The sequence below is a fragment of the Loxodonta africana genome, chromosome X, assembly GCF_030014295.1.
Source record: "Loxodonta africana isolate mLoxAfr1 chromosome X, mLoxAfr1.hap2, whole genome shotgun sequence".
In the NCBI taxonomy this organism is placed as follows: Eukaryota; Metazoa; Chordata; class Mammalia; order Proboscidea; family Elephantidae; genus Loxodonta; species Loxodonta africana.
Genome location: NC_087369.1, coordinates 72,503,906 through 72,519,342, shown reverse-complemented (window position 1 = coordinate 72,519,342; position 15,437 = coordinate 72,503,906).

The following is a 15,437-nucleotide window of genomic DNA, read 5'->3' as shown; positions in this document are numbered from 1 at the left end:
ATAAATAAGTTATGGTATATTCACACAATGGAATAGTACACATTGATGAAGAACAATGATGAATCTGTCAAACATTTCATAACATGGAGGAATCTGGAAGGCATTATGCTGAGTGAAATTAGTTGCAAAAGAACAAATATTGTATAAGACCACTGTTATAAGAAATTGAGAGATAGTTTAAACAGAGAAGAAAATATTCTTTGATAGTTATGAGGGGGGGAGGGAGGTAAGAAGAGGGGTTTTCACTAGTTAGTAGGTAAGGACTTTTTTAGGTGAAGGGAACAACAACACACAATACAGGAAAGGTCAGCATAACTGAGCTAAACCAAAAGCAAAGAAGTCTCCTGAATAAACTGAATGCTTTGAAGTCCAGCATAGTAGGGGCCGGGGTTTGGGGACCATGGTTTTACTGGATATTTAAGTCAATTGACATAATAAAATCTATTAAGATTACATTCTGCATCCCACTTTGCAGAGTGGCATCTGGGGTCTTAAATGCTAGCAAGTGGCCATCAAAGATGCATCAATTGGTCTCAACCCACGTGGAGCAAAGGAGAATGAGGAACACCAAAGACACAAGGTAATTATGAGCCCAAGAGTCAGAAAGGGCCGCAGAAACCTACATTATCCTGAAACCAGAAGAACTAGATGGTGCCCAGCTACAACCGATGACTGCCCTGACAGGGAATACAACAGAGAACCCCTGAGGGAGCAGGAGAGCAAAGGGATGCAGACCCCAAATTCTCATAAAAAGACCAGACTTAATGGTCTGACTGAGACTAGAAGGACCCCGGAGGTCATGGTTCCCGTACCTTCAGTTCCCCAAGACGGGAACCTTTCCCAAAGCCAACTCTTCATACAGGGACTGGACTGGACAATGGGATATAAAATGATACTGGTGAAGAGTGAGCTTCTTAAATCAAGCAGACACATGAGAGTATGTTGGCATCTCCTGTCTGGAGGGGAGTTGGGAGGGTGGAGGGAGTCAGAAGCTGGCTGAATGGACACGAAAAGAGAGAGCTGAGGGAAGGAGTGTGCTGTCTCATTAGGGGGAGAGCAATTAGGAGTATATAGCAAGGTGTGTATAAATTTTTGTATGAGAGACTGACTTTGTAAACTTTCACTTAAAGCCCAGGAAAAATTAAAAAAAATTGTATGTTGAATATTATTCAGTAACAAAGTATTTGAAAAAATATTTCAGCAAAACCTACATTAGAAATAAAATCAGAGGATTTAGAGCCATGATGGCAAAATAGATGCTCCCTGTTGTCCTTCTTAGAACAAGGACCTGAAAAAACAATTGAATAGGATATATGACAAATTAGGACCCTAAGCATCAAAGAAAAAGCTGAAGAATTGGTCTGAATGACGGGAGGAGAGATAGTTCAAAGACATGGAAACAAGGAATTATGGATTACAGAACTGCCAGCATCCTGCTAGCTGAATCTGCACAGTGCATGCAAGTTGAGGCCAGCAGCAACATCCCAAGCTGAAACCCACCCCACCTGGTGCAGCCAAGCAGCAGAAAATCTGCACAAGCCTTTAAAGCCAAACGGGAGTGACACCAGACCTGCAAAAGTTACATGCAATCTCCCAAACCACCACACACACACCATAACTCTTCCCCCTACCAGAGCTCCATAGCCAAGGAGCACTCCCTTCACCACATACACTCTCCTCCCTGCTCTGACACCAGTTCCAGCAGCATTCAACACTACCATGCTCCGCCAGGCCTAGAACTCATGGCCCTGCCCAGAGGCAGCTGCCCTTTCACTCAGCCATTGGTGTAGGGGGTCCACGGACTTGTAGGACCGTTCACACCCACTGATTATCCGTACGAGTGCCTTGCTGGCCAATCTGGTCTGACACACCCTCATTAGGACGAAACAGGCAAGGCATGTACCTGAAGCCCATTTTCACCCGCAACAGCCAAGTTGAAGCTGCAGATTTGTAACATTTGACGCCACCCTGCCCCTTGAAAAGGGACCTCACCCATCCACACCAGGGTCCTGAGGGCTGGTGGTACCACCCACTCCATCTAGCTGCTCACAACAGGGGCCTGAAAATTAGTGGTGACCCCCAATCCTTCCAGCTAACAGCGCGAGGTGACCAAGGACCAGCTGTACTACACGCCCCACTATGCACTGTAGCAGACAGGGGCACTCTGCCCATCTGGACACCTGGGAGTAACTGACAGCCCTCTGCCTTGCTCCCCATATTGCCCCCCACTGCAACCAGAGACATGTGCCTGCTCCAAACACACTCATTCACCCCTGCCTGCCCAGGACTGTATGTTAGAGTCTCCACATCACGCACTTGGTGACCAATCACCCAAGTACCTGTGCCCTGAACAATTGGTAAGCAGAGGAGCACGTGCACAACCCAAAGACCAGGTAGAGCACCCCTTGCACCCATGGCCAGTTGACCAGCAGGACAGATTCATCACCTCGCCAAAAAATGCCACCCACATCATCAGCTCCCCTGCAAGGACAGTGTACAGACTTTGGGGCTCGCACACCTAGTAGCTGCTCCGACCACCTGGAGACAAGAGGTAAGAGCTTCAATGAGGCAAGATCAATGATCAGAGAAGCACACACACCCAGCCTACTTGGATATATCAAAACAAAAAATTCAGGATGCAGTAAACAGAAGTACAATAAATAAATATATATAAATTATAACTTAGAGGCGCTTCAGAGACAACCAAACCCAGTGCCATCGAGTCAATTCTGACCATAGCGACACCATAGGACAGAGTAGAACTGCCCCATAGAGTTTCCAAGGAGTGCCTGGTGGATACGAACTGCCGACCTCTTGGTTAGCAGCTGTGGCACTTAACCACTATACCACCAGGGTTTCCTCGGAGACAACAGTCAGTATCAAATCACATAAATAAAGGGGACAAGATGGCTCCAGCAAGTGACAAAAATAAAGAATCAGAAAAACTTGCAGAGGAAAATAAGGCAATTGAAACTGCCTGAGAAAGAATTCAAAAGACTAATATACAGAGCTGTCCAAGAGATCAAGAAGATCAGGCAAAACACAGACAAAACCAAGGAACACACAAGACAATGCCATAGAAGAATTCGGGAAAACAATACAAGAACAAAATGACAGAATAAACAGCACTGGGTTAGAAGCCACACAGAAATAGCAATCAGAAATCCAAAAGATTGACAATAAAATTTCAGAATTAGACAACACAATAAAAGGTCATAGGGCCAGAACTGAGACAATGGAAGTCAGAATTAGTGATACTGAAGATAAATCCCTTGACATCAATTTGTTTGAGGAAAAATCAGAAAAAAAGAATGAAGAAAACCTAAGAATTGTGTGGAATACTATCGAGAGGAAAAACCTACGAGTGATTGGAGTACCAAAACAGGTGAGGATAATGGAAAACATAGAATTGTCAAAGGTTTGCTGACAAAAAACTTCCCTAACATCATGAAAAATGAGAAGATACCTATCCAAGAAGCTCAACAAACCCTGTACAGATAAACCCCAAAAGAATCACCAAGACGTATCATAGTCAAACTTGACAAAAACAAAACAAAACCCACTGCAATCAATTCGATTCCCACTCATGGTCACCCTATAGTGACCCTATAGGACAGAGTAGAAAACAAAGGGAAAAAAAAATCCTGAAAGCTGCTAGGGATAAACAAAAAGTCACCTACAAAAGAGAACCAATAAGACTAAGCTCTGAGAGGTGCGGCCAAGACGGCAAAATAGTCAGATACTTCCTGTCATCCCTCTTACAGCAAAGACCCAAAAAACAAGTGAATCAATTATATATAACAACCTAGGAACCATAATCATTAAATACAAAGCTGAAGAATATGACTGAGCAGCAGGGGGAAGGAAAGACAATTCAAAAGCAGCAGAGAAGTACAGATTGCAAGATCACCAGCACCCTGCAAGTTGAGTTTGTGCAGTGCACATGGGCTAAGGCAAGCAGCATCATTCAAAGATGAGCCTCACCGCATCAGGTGCAGCCAAGCAGTAGTAAATCTGCACTCATCCAGGGACAAGTAGGAGTGACACCAGACCTGAGAAAGTTAAGAGTAAGCTTCTAACCATGTGGGGGTAAAATAGACCCTCCCCCTCCCAGAGTTTCACAGTGGCGAAATGTTTCCTTTCCCTCACTCACCCGCCACCCTGCTCTGCTCCAACACCAGTTTCACAGTATTAACAATTCCCATGCCCCCTAAGCTGGGAACACAGAACTCTCTGCTCCAAAACAAGACTTGCAGGATTAAAAAATCCACGCCGCCTAAGCCAGGAACTCAGGGCTGGACGGGAGGCCCTGCACCTTTGCCCAGCCACTGGCAAAAGGGGTCCACAGACTTGTAGCACCTTTCACCCCTGCCCAGACCTGTGCGTGCTGTTCCAACGCCCTATGCCCTCATTAGCATAAAACAGCAGGGCATACACCTGAAGCCCATTTTCAACTGCAGCAGCCAAGTGGGAGCTGCAGATCTGTTGTATTTGACACTGTCCTGCCCCTTAAGCAGGGGTCTCACTCACACACACCAGGGGCCTGAGGGCTGGTGGTACCACCTACTCCATCTAGGCACCCATGACAGGGTCTGAGAATTAGTAGTCCCTCCCAGTCCCTCCAGGCAATAGCACTGGGTGCCCAAGATCCAGCTGCAATACTCCCTCCACCATGATGTGCTCTAGGGGACAGGGACATGCCAATCACCCAGAAAATAAGAGGCAGCAGCTTGTAAGCCCCCTGCCTTGCTCCACACATAGCTCCCAACAACAGCCAGATACGTGTGCCTACTCCGAACGCCGCTACACAGCCATCCCCACCTAGGACTGTAGGTGAGAGTCTGCACCACACACTCGGTGACCAATGACCTGGACACCTGTGCTGCACCGACACAACAAAAGTGAACACACTCCTGAGCTCACACACCAAGTAGTTGCTCTGACCACCTGAAGACAAGACACAAGAACTTCAAAGATGCCAACAACCAAAGTAGCTCACATGCCTAGCCTATTTGGACATATCAAAACAAAACAAAAAGTCAGGACAGAGTAAACAAACATACAATAAATAAATAAATATAATAACTTACTGATGCCTCAGAGACAATAGTCAATGTCATATCACATAAAGAAGCCGGTCAAGATGGCTCCAGCAAGCAACCAAAATAAAGAACCAGGAAACCTACCAGAGAAAGATAAGGCAATACCTGAGAGAGAAGTAAAAATATTAATATACAGAGCACTCCAAGAAATCAGGAAGGAGATCAGGCAAAACTCAGACCAAGCCAAGGAACACACAGACAAAGCAATAGATGAATTCAGAAGAACAATACAACAAAATTAACAAGCTGCTACAAATAATACAAAAATAGCAACTAGAAAACCAAAAGATTAACAATAAAATTTCAGAATTAGACAACTAAATAGAAGGCCATAGGAGCAGAATTGAGACAATTGAAGTCAGAAGTAGTGAGACTGAAGATAAATTCCTTGGCACCAATTTATTTGAGGAAAAATTGGAAAAAATAATTAAAAAATTGAAGAAAGCCTAAGAATCACCTGGGACAGTATCAAGAGGAAAAACCTATGAGTGATTGGAGTACCAGAATGGGGGGGGGGGTATCAGAACACGCAGAAAGAATTGTTGAAGTTTTGTTGGCAGAAAACTTCCCTGATGTCATAAAAGAAGAGAAGATATCTATACAAGAAGTTCAATGAACCCTATACAGGATAAACCCCAAAAGAAAGTTACCAAGACATATCATAATCAAACTTGCAAAAACCAAAGACAAAGATAGAATCTTGAGAGTGGCTAGGGATAAACAAAAAGTCGATGCTAGAGAAATAAGAGCTGTCACAGAAATAGACATATGCATACCCATGTTCATTGCAGCATTGTTCACTATAACAAAAAGATGGAAACAATATAAGTGCCCATCAACAGATGAATGGATAAACCATGGTACATATACACAATGGAATATCACGCAATGATTAAGAACAATAATGACTTCGAAACATCTCACAACATGGATGAATCTGGAGGGCCTTATGCTGAATGAAATCAGTCAATCACAAAAGGACAAATAATGTATGAGGCCACTATTATAAAGCATTTCCACTCAGAAAGAAAATCTTTGATGGTTATGAGGGAGGGTAGAGGTGGGAAGGGTACAACAGTAACTAGATAGTAGATAAGCGGTAACTTTGGTAGAGGGTAAGACAGTACACAACGCTGGGGAAGTCAGCAAAACTTGACCAGGAAAAACTCATAGAAGTTTCACAGACATATCCAAACACCCTGAGGGAACGAGCTACTGGGCTGAGGGCTCCGGAGACCACAGTCTCTGGGAAAATCTAGCTCAATTGGCATAGCGTAGTTATAAAGAGAATGTTCTACATCCAACTGTGGTGAGTAGCATCTTGGATCTTAAAACCCTAGGTGCAGCCACCTAGGATATATCTACTGGTCCCATCCCAGCTGGAGCAAAGGAGAATGAAGAAAACCAAAGACACAAGGGAAAGATTAGTCCAAAGGACTCACGGACCACAACCACAACAACTTCCACCAGATCCAGTCAGAACAACTAGATAGTGCCCGGTTACCACCACTGACTGCTTTGCAAGAATCACAATAGAGGGTCCTGGAAAGAGCAGGAGAAAATATGTAGAATAAAATTTAAATTCACACACACAAAAAAAGAAAGAAAGAAAAAAAAAGCAATGAGGCTTGCTGGTCTGACAGAGACTGGAGAAACCCTAAGAGTATGGCCCCCAGGTACTCTTTTAACTCAGTATTGAAATCAATCCTGAGGTCCTTCCTTCAGCCAAAGATGAGAAAGGTCTACAGGATTAACAACACACGTGAGGAACGTTCTTCGTAGTTCAATCATGTATACGAGACTAACGGGCACATCACCCTAATAGTAAAGAGGAGAAGGCAGGAAGGGACAGGAAAACTGGACAAATGGAAACAGGGAACCCAGGGTGGAAAAGGGGAGAGTGTTGACACACTGCGTGGTTGGCAATCAATGTCATAAAACAATTTGTGTATTAACAGTTTATTGAGAAACTAATTTGCTCTGCAAACATTCACCTAAAGAACCAAAAAAAAAAAAAATCAAATCCCTAGCAAAATCCCAGCTAGCTTCCTTTCAAAAGCTGACCACCTTAACAAAAACTCAAAGGGTGCAGAATATCCAAAACAGTCATGAAAAGGAAGAACAAGATGGAAGATCACATTTCCTGATTTCAAAACTTACTACAAAGCTACAGTAATAAAGATAGTGTGGTAATGGCATAAGGATACATTTATATATAGATCAATGGAATAGAATTGATAGCCCAGAAATAAACCCTACATTTATTGCCAATAGATTTTTACAAGGGTGTCATCACCACTCAGTAGGAGAAAAATTGTCTATTCTACAAATGATGGGAAAAACTGGATATGGCATGCAAAATAATGAATGGGAACTCTACCACACACCATATACAAAAATTAACTCAAAATGGAAGGCATTCTGTGTTCATGGATTTGAAGAATTAGTATTAAGATGTCAATACTACCCAAAGCAATCTATAGATTCAATGCAATTCCCATCAAAATACCCAAATTCTAACATTTCAGCAAAATTCTGTGCTGAAATGGAAAAAGCCAATTCTCAAATTTATTTAGAACTGTAACCAAACAACCAGTTGCCATCGAGTAGATTCTCACGGTAACTCCAATATGTGCCAGAGTAGAATTGTGCTCCATAGGGTTTTCTTTTTAATGAGGATTTTATTATTATTTATTGCTGCACTTTAGGTGAAAGTTTACAGAACAAACTAGCTTCTCGTTAAACATTTAGTACCCGTATTGTTTTGTGACAATGGTCCCCAATCCCACGACATGTCAACCCTCTCCCTTCTTGACATTTGATTCCCTATTACCAGCTTTCCTGTCGCCTCCTGCCTTATAGTCCTTGTCCCTGGGCTGATGTACCCCTTTACTCTTGTTCTGTTTCATGGGCCTGTCTAATCTTTGGCTGAAGGGAGAACCTCAGGAGTGACTTTATTCCTGAGCAAAAAGGGTGTCCAGGAGCCATACTCTCGGAGTTTCTCCATTCTCTGTCAGGCCAGCAAGTATGGTCTTGTTTTTTTTTTGAGTTAGAATTTTGTTCTACATTTTTCTCCAGCTCTGTCCAGGACCTACCTATTGTTATCGCTATCATACCAGTCAGTGATGGTAGCCGAGCATCATCTAATTGAGCTGGACTCAGTCTGGTGGAGGCTGTGGTAGATATGGTCCATTAGTCCTTTGGACTAATCTTTCCCTTGTGTCTTTGTTTTCTTCATTCTCCCTTGCTCCCAAAGGGGTGAGACCAGTGAAGAATCTTAGATGGCCATTCACAAGCTTTTAAGACCCCAGACTCTACTCACCAAAGCAGAATGTAGAACATTTTCTTTATAAACTATGTTATGCAAATTAAGCTAGATGTTCCCTGAGACCATGGTCCCCACAGCCCTCAGACTAGCAATTCCATCCCCCAGGGCATTTGGATGTGTCTATGGAGCTTCCATGACTTGCCTTGTATTGTGTACTGCGTAACCTTCACCAAAGTTGTTGCCGGTAAGTGCCATTCAGTCAGTTCCAACTCATAGCGACCGTATGCACACCAGAATGAAACATTGCCTGGTCCTGCGCCATCCTTACAATCATTGTTATGCTTGAGCCAATTGTTGCAGCCATTATGTCAATCCATCTCATTGAGGGTCTTCCTCTTTTCCACTGACCCCGTACTTTACCAAGCATGATGTCCTTCTCCAGGGACTGGTCCCTCCTGACAACATGTCCAAAGTATGTAAGATGTAGTCACACTATCTTTGCTTCTAAGGAGCATTCTGGTTGTACTTCCTCCAAGACAGGTATGTTCGTTCTTTAGGCAGTCCATGGTATATTCAATATTCTTCACCAACACCACAATTCAAAGGCATCAATTCTTCTTTGGCCTTTCTTATTCATTGTCCAGCTTTCACATGCATATGATGTGATTGAAAACACCATGGCTTGGGTCAGGCACACCTTAGTCTTCAAGGTGACATCTTTACATTTCAACACAAGAGGTTCTTTGCAGTAGATTTGCCCAATGCAATGTGTCTTTTGATTTCTTGACTGCTGCTTCCATGGCTGTTGATTGTGGATCCAAGTAAAATGAAATCCTCGACAACTTCAATCTTTTCTCTGTTTATCATGATGTTGCTTATTGGTCCACTTGTGAGGATTTTTGTTTTCTTTATGTCAATGTGTAATCCATAGTGAGGGCTGTGGTCTTTGATCTTCATTAGTACATGCTTCAAGTCCTCTTCATTTTCAGCAAGCAAGGTTGTGTGTCATCTGAATAATGCAGGTTGTTAAAGAGTCTTCCTCCAATACTGATGCCCTATTCTTCATATAGTCCAGCTTCTCAGCTTATTTGCTCAGCACGCAGACTGAATAGGTATGGTGAAATTATATAACCATGATGCTCATCTGAAGATTTGCATCAGCTTCTGCAGTTTGAAATTGATCAAACATGCAATCAGGATGCATTGATAATTACTGATGATTGGAATGCAAAAGTTGGAAACAAAGAAGAAGGATTGGTAGTTGGAAAATATGGCCTTGATGATAGAAACAATACCAGAGATCAAATGATAGAATTTTGTAAGATGAGCGACTTCTTCACTGCAGATACCTTCTTTCACCAACATAAATGGACACTATACACATGAACCTCACCAGATGGAATACACAGGAATCAAATAGACTACATCTGTGGAAAGACAATGGAAAAGCTCAATATCATCAGTAAGAACAAGGCCAGAGGCTGACCGTGGAACAGACCATCAATTGCTCCTATGCAAGTAAAGTTGAAACTGAAGAAAATCAGAACAAGTCCATGAGAGCCAAAGTACAATCTTAGGTATATCCCACCTGAATTTAGAGGCCATCTTGAGAATAGATTTGATGCAGTGAACACTAATGACCCAAGACCAGATGAGCTGTGGAATGACATCAAGAACATCATACATGAAGAAAGGAAGAGGTCATTGAAAAGATAGGGAAGAAAGAAAACACCAAGGCGGATGTCAGACAAGACTCTGAAACTTGCTCTTGAACGTTGAGCAGCTAAAGCAAAAGGAAGAAATGATGAAGTAAAAGAACTGAACAGAAGATTTCAAAGGATGGCTCGAGAAGACAAAGTATTATAATGAAATGTGCAAAGAGCTGGAGATAGAAAACCAAAAGAGAAGAACACACTGGGCGTTTCTCAAGCTGAAAAAACTGAAGAAAAAATTCAAGCTTCCAGTTGCAATAGTGAAGGATTCTATGGGGATAATATTAAAAGATGCAGGAAGCATCAAAAGAAGATGGACGGAATACACAGAGTCATTATACCAAAAAGAATTAGTCAACATTCAACCATTTCAAGAGGTAGCATATGATCAGGAACCAGTGGTACTAAAGGAAGAAGTCCAAGCTGCACTGAAGGCATTGGCGAAAAACAAGGCTCCAGGAATTGATGGAATATCAATTGAGGGGTTTCAAAAACGGATGGAGCACTGGAAGTGCTCACTCGTCTATGCCAAGAAATATGGAAGACAGCTTCCTGGCGAACCAACTGGAAGAGATACATATTTATGCCTATTCTCAAGAAAGGTGATCCAACTGAATGTGGAAATTATCAAACAATGTCATTAATATCACATGCAAGCAAAATTTTGCTGAAGATGATTCAAAAGCAACTGCAGCACTGTATAGACAAGGAACTGCCAGAAATTCAGGCTGAATTCAGAAGAGGATGTTAACCCGGGATATCACTGCTGATGTCAGATGGATCCTGGCTGAAAGCAGAGAATACCAGAAGGATGTTTACCTATATTTTATTGACTATCCTAAGGCATTAGACTGCGTGGATCATAACAAATTATGGATAACATTGAGAGGAATAGGAATTCCAGAACACTTAATTCTGCTCATGAAGAACCTGTACATAGATCAAGAGGCAGTCGTTCAGTCAGAACAAGGGAGTACTGAGTGGTTCAAAGTCACCAAAGTTACTACTTATTTATTGTCTATTTAGCGTTTTTTCAATTACCATCCCTCCCCTCCTTCATAACCATCAAAAATTGTTTCTTTTTGTATGTAAACCTTTTCATGACTTTTTATAGTAGTAGTTGTTGTTGTTAGGTGCCGTCGAGTCGGTTCCAATTCATAGCGACCCTATGCACAATAGAACGAAACACTGCCAGGTCCTGAGCCATCCTTACAATTGTTGTTATGCTTGAGCTCATTGTTGCAGCCACTGTGTCAATCCCCCTCGTTGAGGGCCTTCGTCTTTTCTGCTGACCCTGTACTCTGTCAAGCACGATGTCCTTCTCCAGGGACTGATCCCTCCTGATAACAAGTCCAAAGTATGTAAGATGCAACCTCGTCATCCTTGCTTCTAAGGAGCATTCTGGCCGTATTTCTAAGACACATTTGTGTGTTCTTTTGGAAGTCCATGGTGTATTCAATATTCTTCACCAACACCACAATTCAAAGGTGTCAGTTCTTCTTTGGTCTTCCTTATTTATTGTCCAGTTTTCACATGCATATGATGAGACTGAAAATACCATGGCTTGGGTCAGGTGTACCTTAGTCTTCAAGGTGACATCTTCGCTCTTCAACACTTTGAAGAAGTCCTTTGTAGCAGATTTACCCAATGCAATGCCTCTTTTGATTTCTTGACTGCTGCTTCGATGTATGTTGATTGTGGATCCAAGTAAAATGATATCCTTGACAACTTCAATCTTTTCTCCATTTATCATGATATTGCTCATTGGTCCAGTTGTGAGGATTTTTGTTTTCTTTACGTTGAGGTGCAATCCATACTAAAGGCTGTGGTCTTTAATCTTCATTAGTAAGTGCTTCAAGTCCTCTTGACTTTCAGCAAGCAAAGTTGTGTCATCTGCATACCGCAGGTTGTTAATGAGTCTTCCTCCAATCCTGATGCCCTGTTCTTCTTCATATAGTTCAGCTTCTTGGATTATTTGCTCAGCATACAGATTGAATAGGTATGGTGAAAGAATACAACCCTGATACACACCTTTCCTGACTTTAAACCACTCAGTATCCCCTTGTTCTGTCCAAATAACTGCCTCTTGATCTATGTAAAGGTTCCTCGTGAGCACAATTAAGTGTTCTGGAATTCCCATTCTTTGCAATGTTATCCATAGTTTGTTATGATCCGCACAGTCGAATGCCTTTGCATAGCCAATAAAACACAGGTAAACATCCTTCTGGTACTCTGGTATTCTCTTCAGGTATTCTCTGCTTTCAGCTAGGATCCCCCATGTGTCTGTCAGTTTGTGCTACTGTGAGGGCTTCCGTGTTGCTGTGATGCTGGAAGCTATGCCACTGGTGTTCAGATACCAGCAGGGTCACCCATGGAGGACAGGTTCCAGCTGAGCTTCCAGACTAAGACAGACTGGGAAGAAGGACCCGGCAGTCTACTTCTGAAAAGCATTAGCCAGTGAAAACCTTATAAATAGCAGCGGAACACTGTCTCATATAGTGCTGGAAGATGAGCCCCCCAGGTTGGAAAGCACTCAAAAGATGACTGGGGAAGAGCTTCCTCCTCAAAGTAGAGTCGACCTTAATGACGTGGATGGAGTAAAGCTTTCAGGACCTTCATTTGCTGATGTGGCGCGACTCAAAATGAGGAGAAACAGCTGTGAACATCCATTAATAATTGGTAACTGGAATTTTTATAGTATTAGTCTCATACAATATTTGTCTTTTTGTGATTGAGTTATTTCCCTAGGCATAATGCCCTCCAGATTTGTCCATGTTGTGAGATTCTCACAGATTCATCATTGTTCTTTATCGTTGCATAGTACTCCATTGTGTGTATGTACCGCAGTTTCTTCATTCATTGGTTGATGGGCATCTAGGTTGTTTCCACCTTTTTGCTATTGTGAACAACTCTGCAGCGAACATGGATGTGCATACGTCTATTTGTTTGAGGGCCCTTGTTGCTCTAGGATATATTCCTAGGAGTGGGATTGCTGGATCATATGGTATTTCTATTTCTAGCTTTCCAAGGAAGCATTGTTGTACCATTTTGCATCCCCACCAGCAGGGCGTAAGAGTTCCAGTCTTCCCACAGCCTCTCCAACATTTGTTATTTCCTGTTTTTTTGATTCATGCCAGTAATGCTGGGGTGAGATGGTATCTCATTGTGGTTTTGATTTGTATTTCTCTAATAGCCAGTGATCATGATCATTTCCTCACATGTCTGTTATCCAACTGAATGTCTTCTTTGGTGAAGTGTCTGTTCACTTCCTTTGCCCATTTTTAAATTGGATTATTTGTCTTTTTGTTGTACAGGTGTCGGATTTTCCTGTAGATTTTAGAGATTAGACCTTTTTTGGATTTGTTATAGCCATAACTTTTTCTGCAGTCAGTAGGTTCTCTTTTCACTCTTTTGGTGAAGTCTTTCGATGAGCATAGTTTTTAATTTTTAGAAGATCCCAGTTATCTAGTGTGTCTTCTGGAGTTTGTGTGTTGTTAGTTATGGTTTGTATCCTGTTAATGCTCTGTATTAGGGACTCTAGTGTTGATCCTATTTTGTCTTCTATGATCTTTATAGTTTTTGGTATTATATTTAGGTCTTTGATCCATTTTGAATTAGTTTTTGTGTATGAGGTATGGGTCTTGTTTCATTTTTTTGCAGATGGACATCGAGTTTTGCCAGCACCATTTGCTGAAAAGAATTTCTTCTCTCCATTTGATGGACTTTGGGCCTTTGTCAAAGATCAGGTAACCGTAGATGGAGGAATTTACATCTGGGTTCTCAATTCTGTACCATTGGTCAATATATCTGTCATTGCACCAGTACCAGGCTGTTATGACTACCGTGGCCTTATAGTAGGTCCTGAGTTCAGGTAGCGTGTGTTCTCCTACTTTGTTCTTCTTCAATAGTGTTTTAATTATCTGGGGCCTCTTCCCTTTCCACATAAAGATAATGGTTAGTTTTTCCAAGTCTTTATAGCATGCTGTTGGTATTTGGATCAGGATTGCATTGCATTTGTAGGTTGCTTTGTGAAGAACTGACATTTTTACAATGTTGAATCTACCTATCCATGAGCATGGTATATTTTTCCATTTATGTAGGTCTCTTTTTGTTTCTTGCAGTAGTGTTTTGTAGTTTTCTTTGTATATGTCATTTACATTCCTGGTTATATTTATTACCAAGCATTTTATTTTTTTAGGGGCTATTATAAATGGTATCTTTTTCCAGATTTCCTTTTCTTTGTTCTCTTTATTGGTGTATAGGAATCCAACTGATTTTTGTATGCTTATCGTGTATTCTGCTACTCTGCTAAATCTATTAGTTCCATTAGTTTTCTCATGGGGTCTTTTGGGTTTTCTATGTATAGTATCATATCTTCCACAAATAGGGACAGTTTTACTTATTCATTACTCTCTTAGTCATTTAGTGCTGCTATAACAGAAATACCACAGGTGGATGGCTTTAACAAAGAGAAATTTATTTTCTCACAGTCTAGTAGGCTAGATGGCCAAATTTAAGGCATCAACTTAAGGGGAAGTCTCTCTCTCTGCTGGCTCTGGGGGAAGGTCCTTTTCATCAATCTTCCCCTGGACTAGGAGCTTCTCTGTGCAGGGACCCTGGGTCTAAAGGATGCACAATGCTCCCAGTGTTTTTTTCTTTGTGGTATGAAGTCCCCCCTCTGTTCATGTCCCCTTCATCTCTTGTAAGATAAAAGGTGGTGCAGGCCACTCTACAGAGAAACTCCCTTTACATTGAATCAGGGATGTGACCTTAGTAAGGTTGTTACTCACTCTAATTCTCTTTAATCTAACCTAATCTTACCTCATTAACTACAGGCAGAGATTAGGATTTACAATGAATAGGACAATTACAATCACAAAATGGAGGACAACGACACAACACTAGGAATCATAGCCTAACCAAGTTGACACACATTTTGGGGGGACACAATTCAATCCATGGCAATTACCAACTTGTAATCCCTTTATTTTTCTTGCCTTATTGCTCTAGCTAGTACTTCCAGAACAATATTAAAAAGGAGTGGTGGTAAAGGGCATCCTTGTCTTGTGCCTGTTCTCAAGGAGAATGTTTTCAGCCTCTCCATTAAGAACGATGTTGGCTGTTGGTTTTGTATAGATGCCCTGTATTATGTTGAAGAATTGCCCTTCTATACCTCTTTTATTGAGAGCTTTTATCAGGAATGGGGTTAGACTTTGTTGAATGCCTTTTCTGTGTCATTGTAAAAACCAGACCAAACTTACAAGAATTATTAAAGGGAGTCCTTCGGTTAAAGAACAAGCAACATCAGACGATAGCCTGAATGTATGATGCAAGGCCACATTAGCCAGACACCAA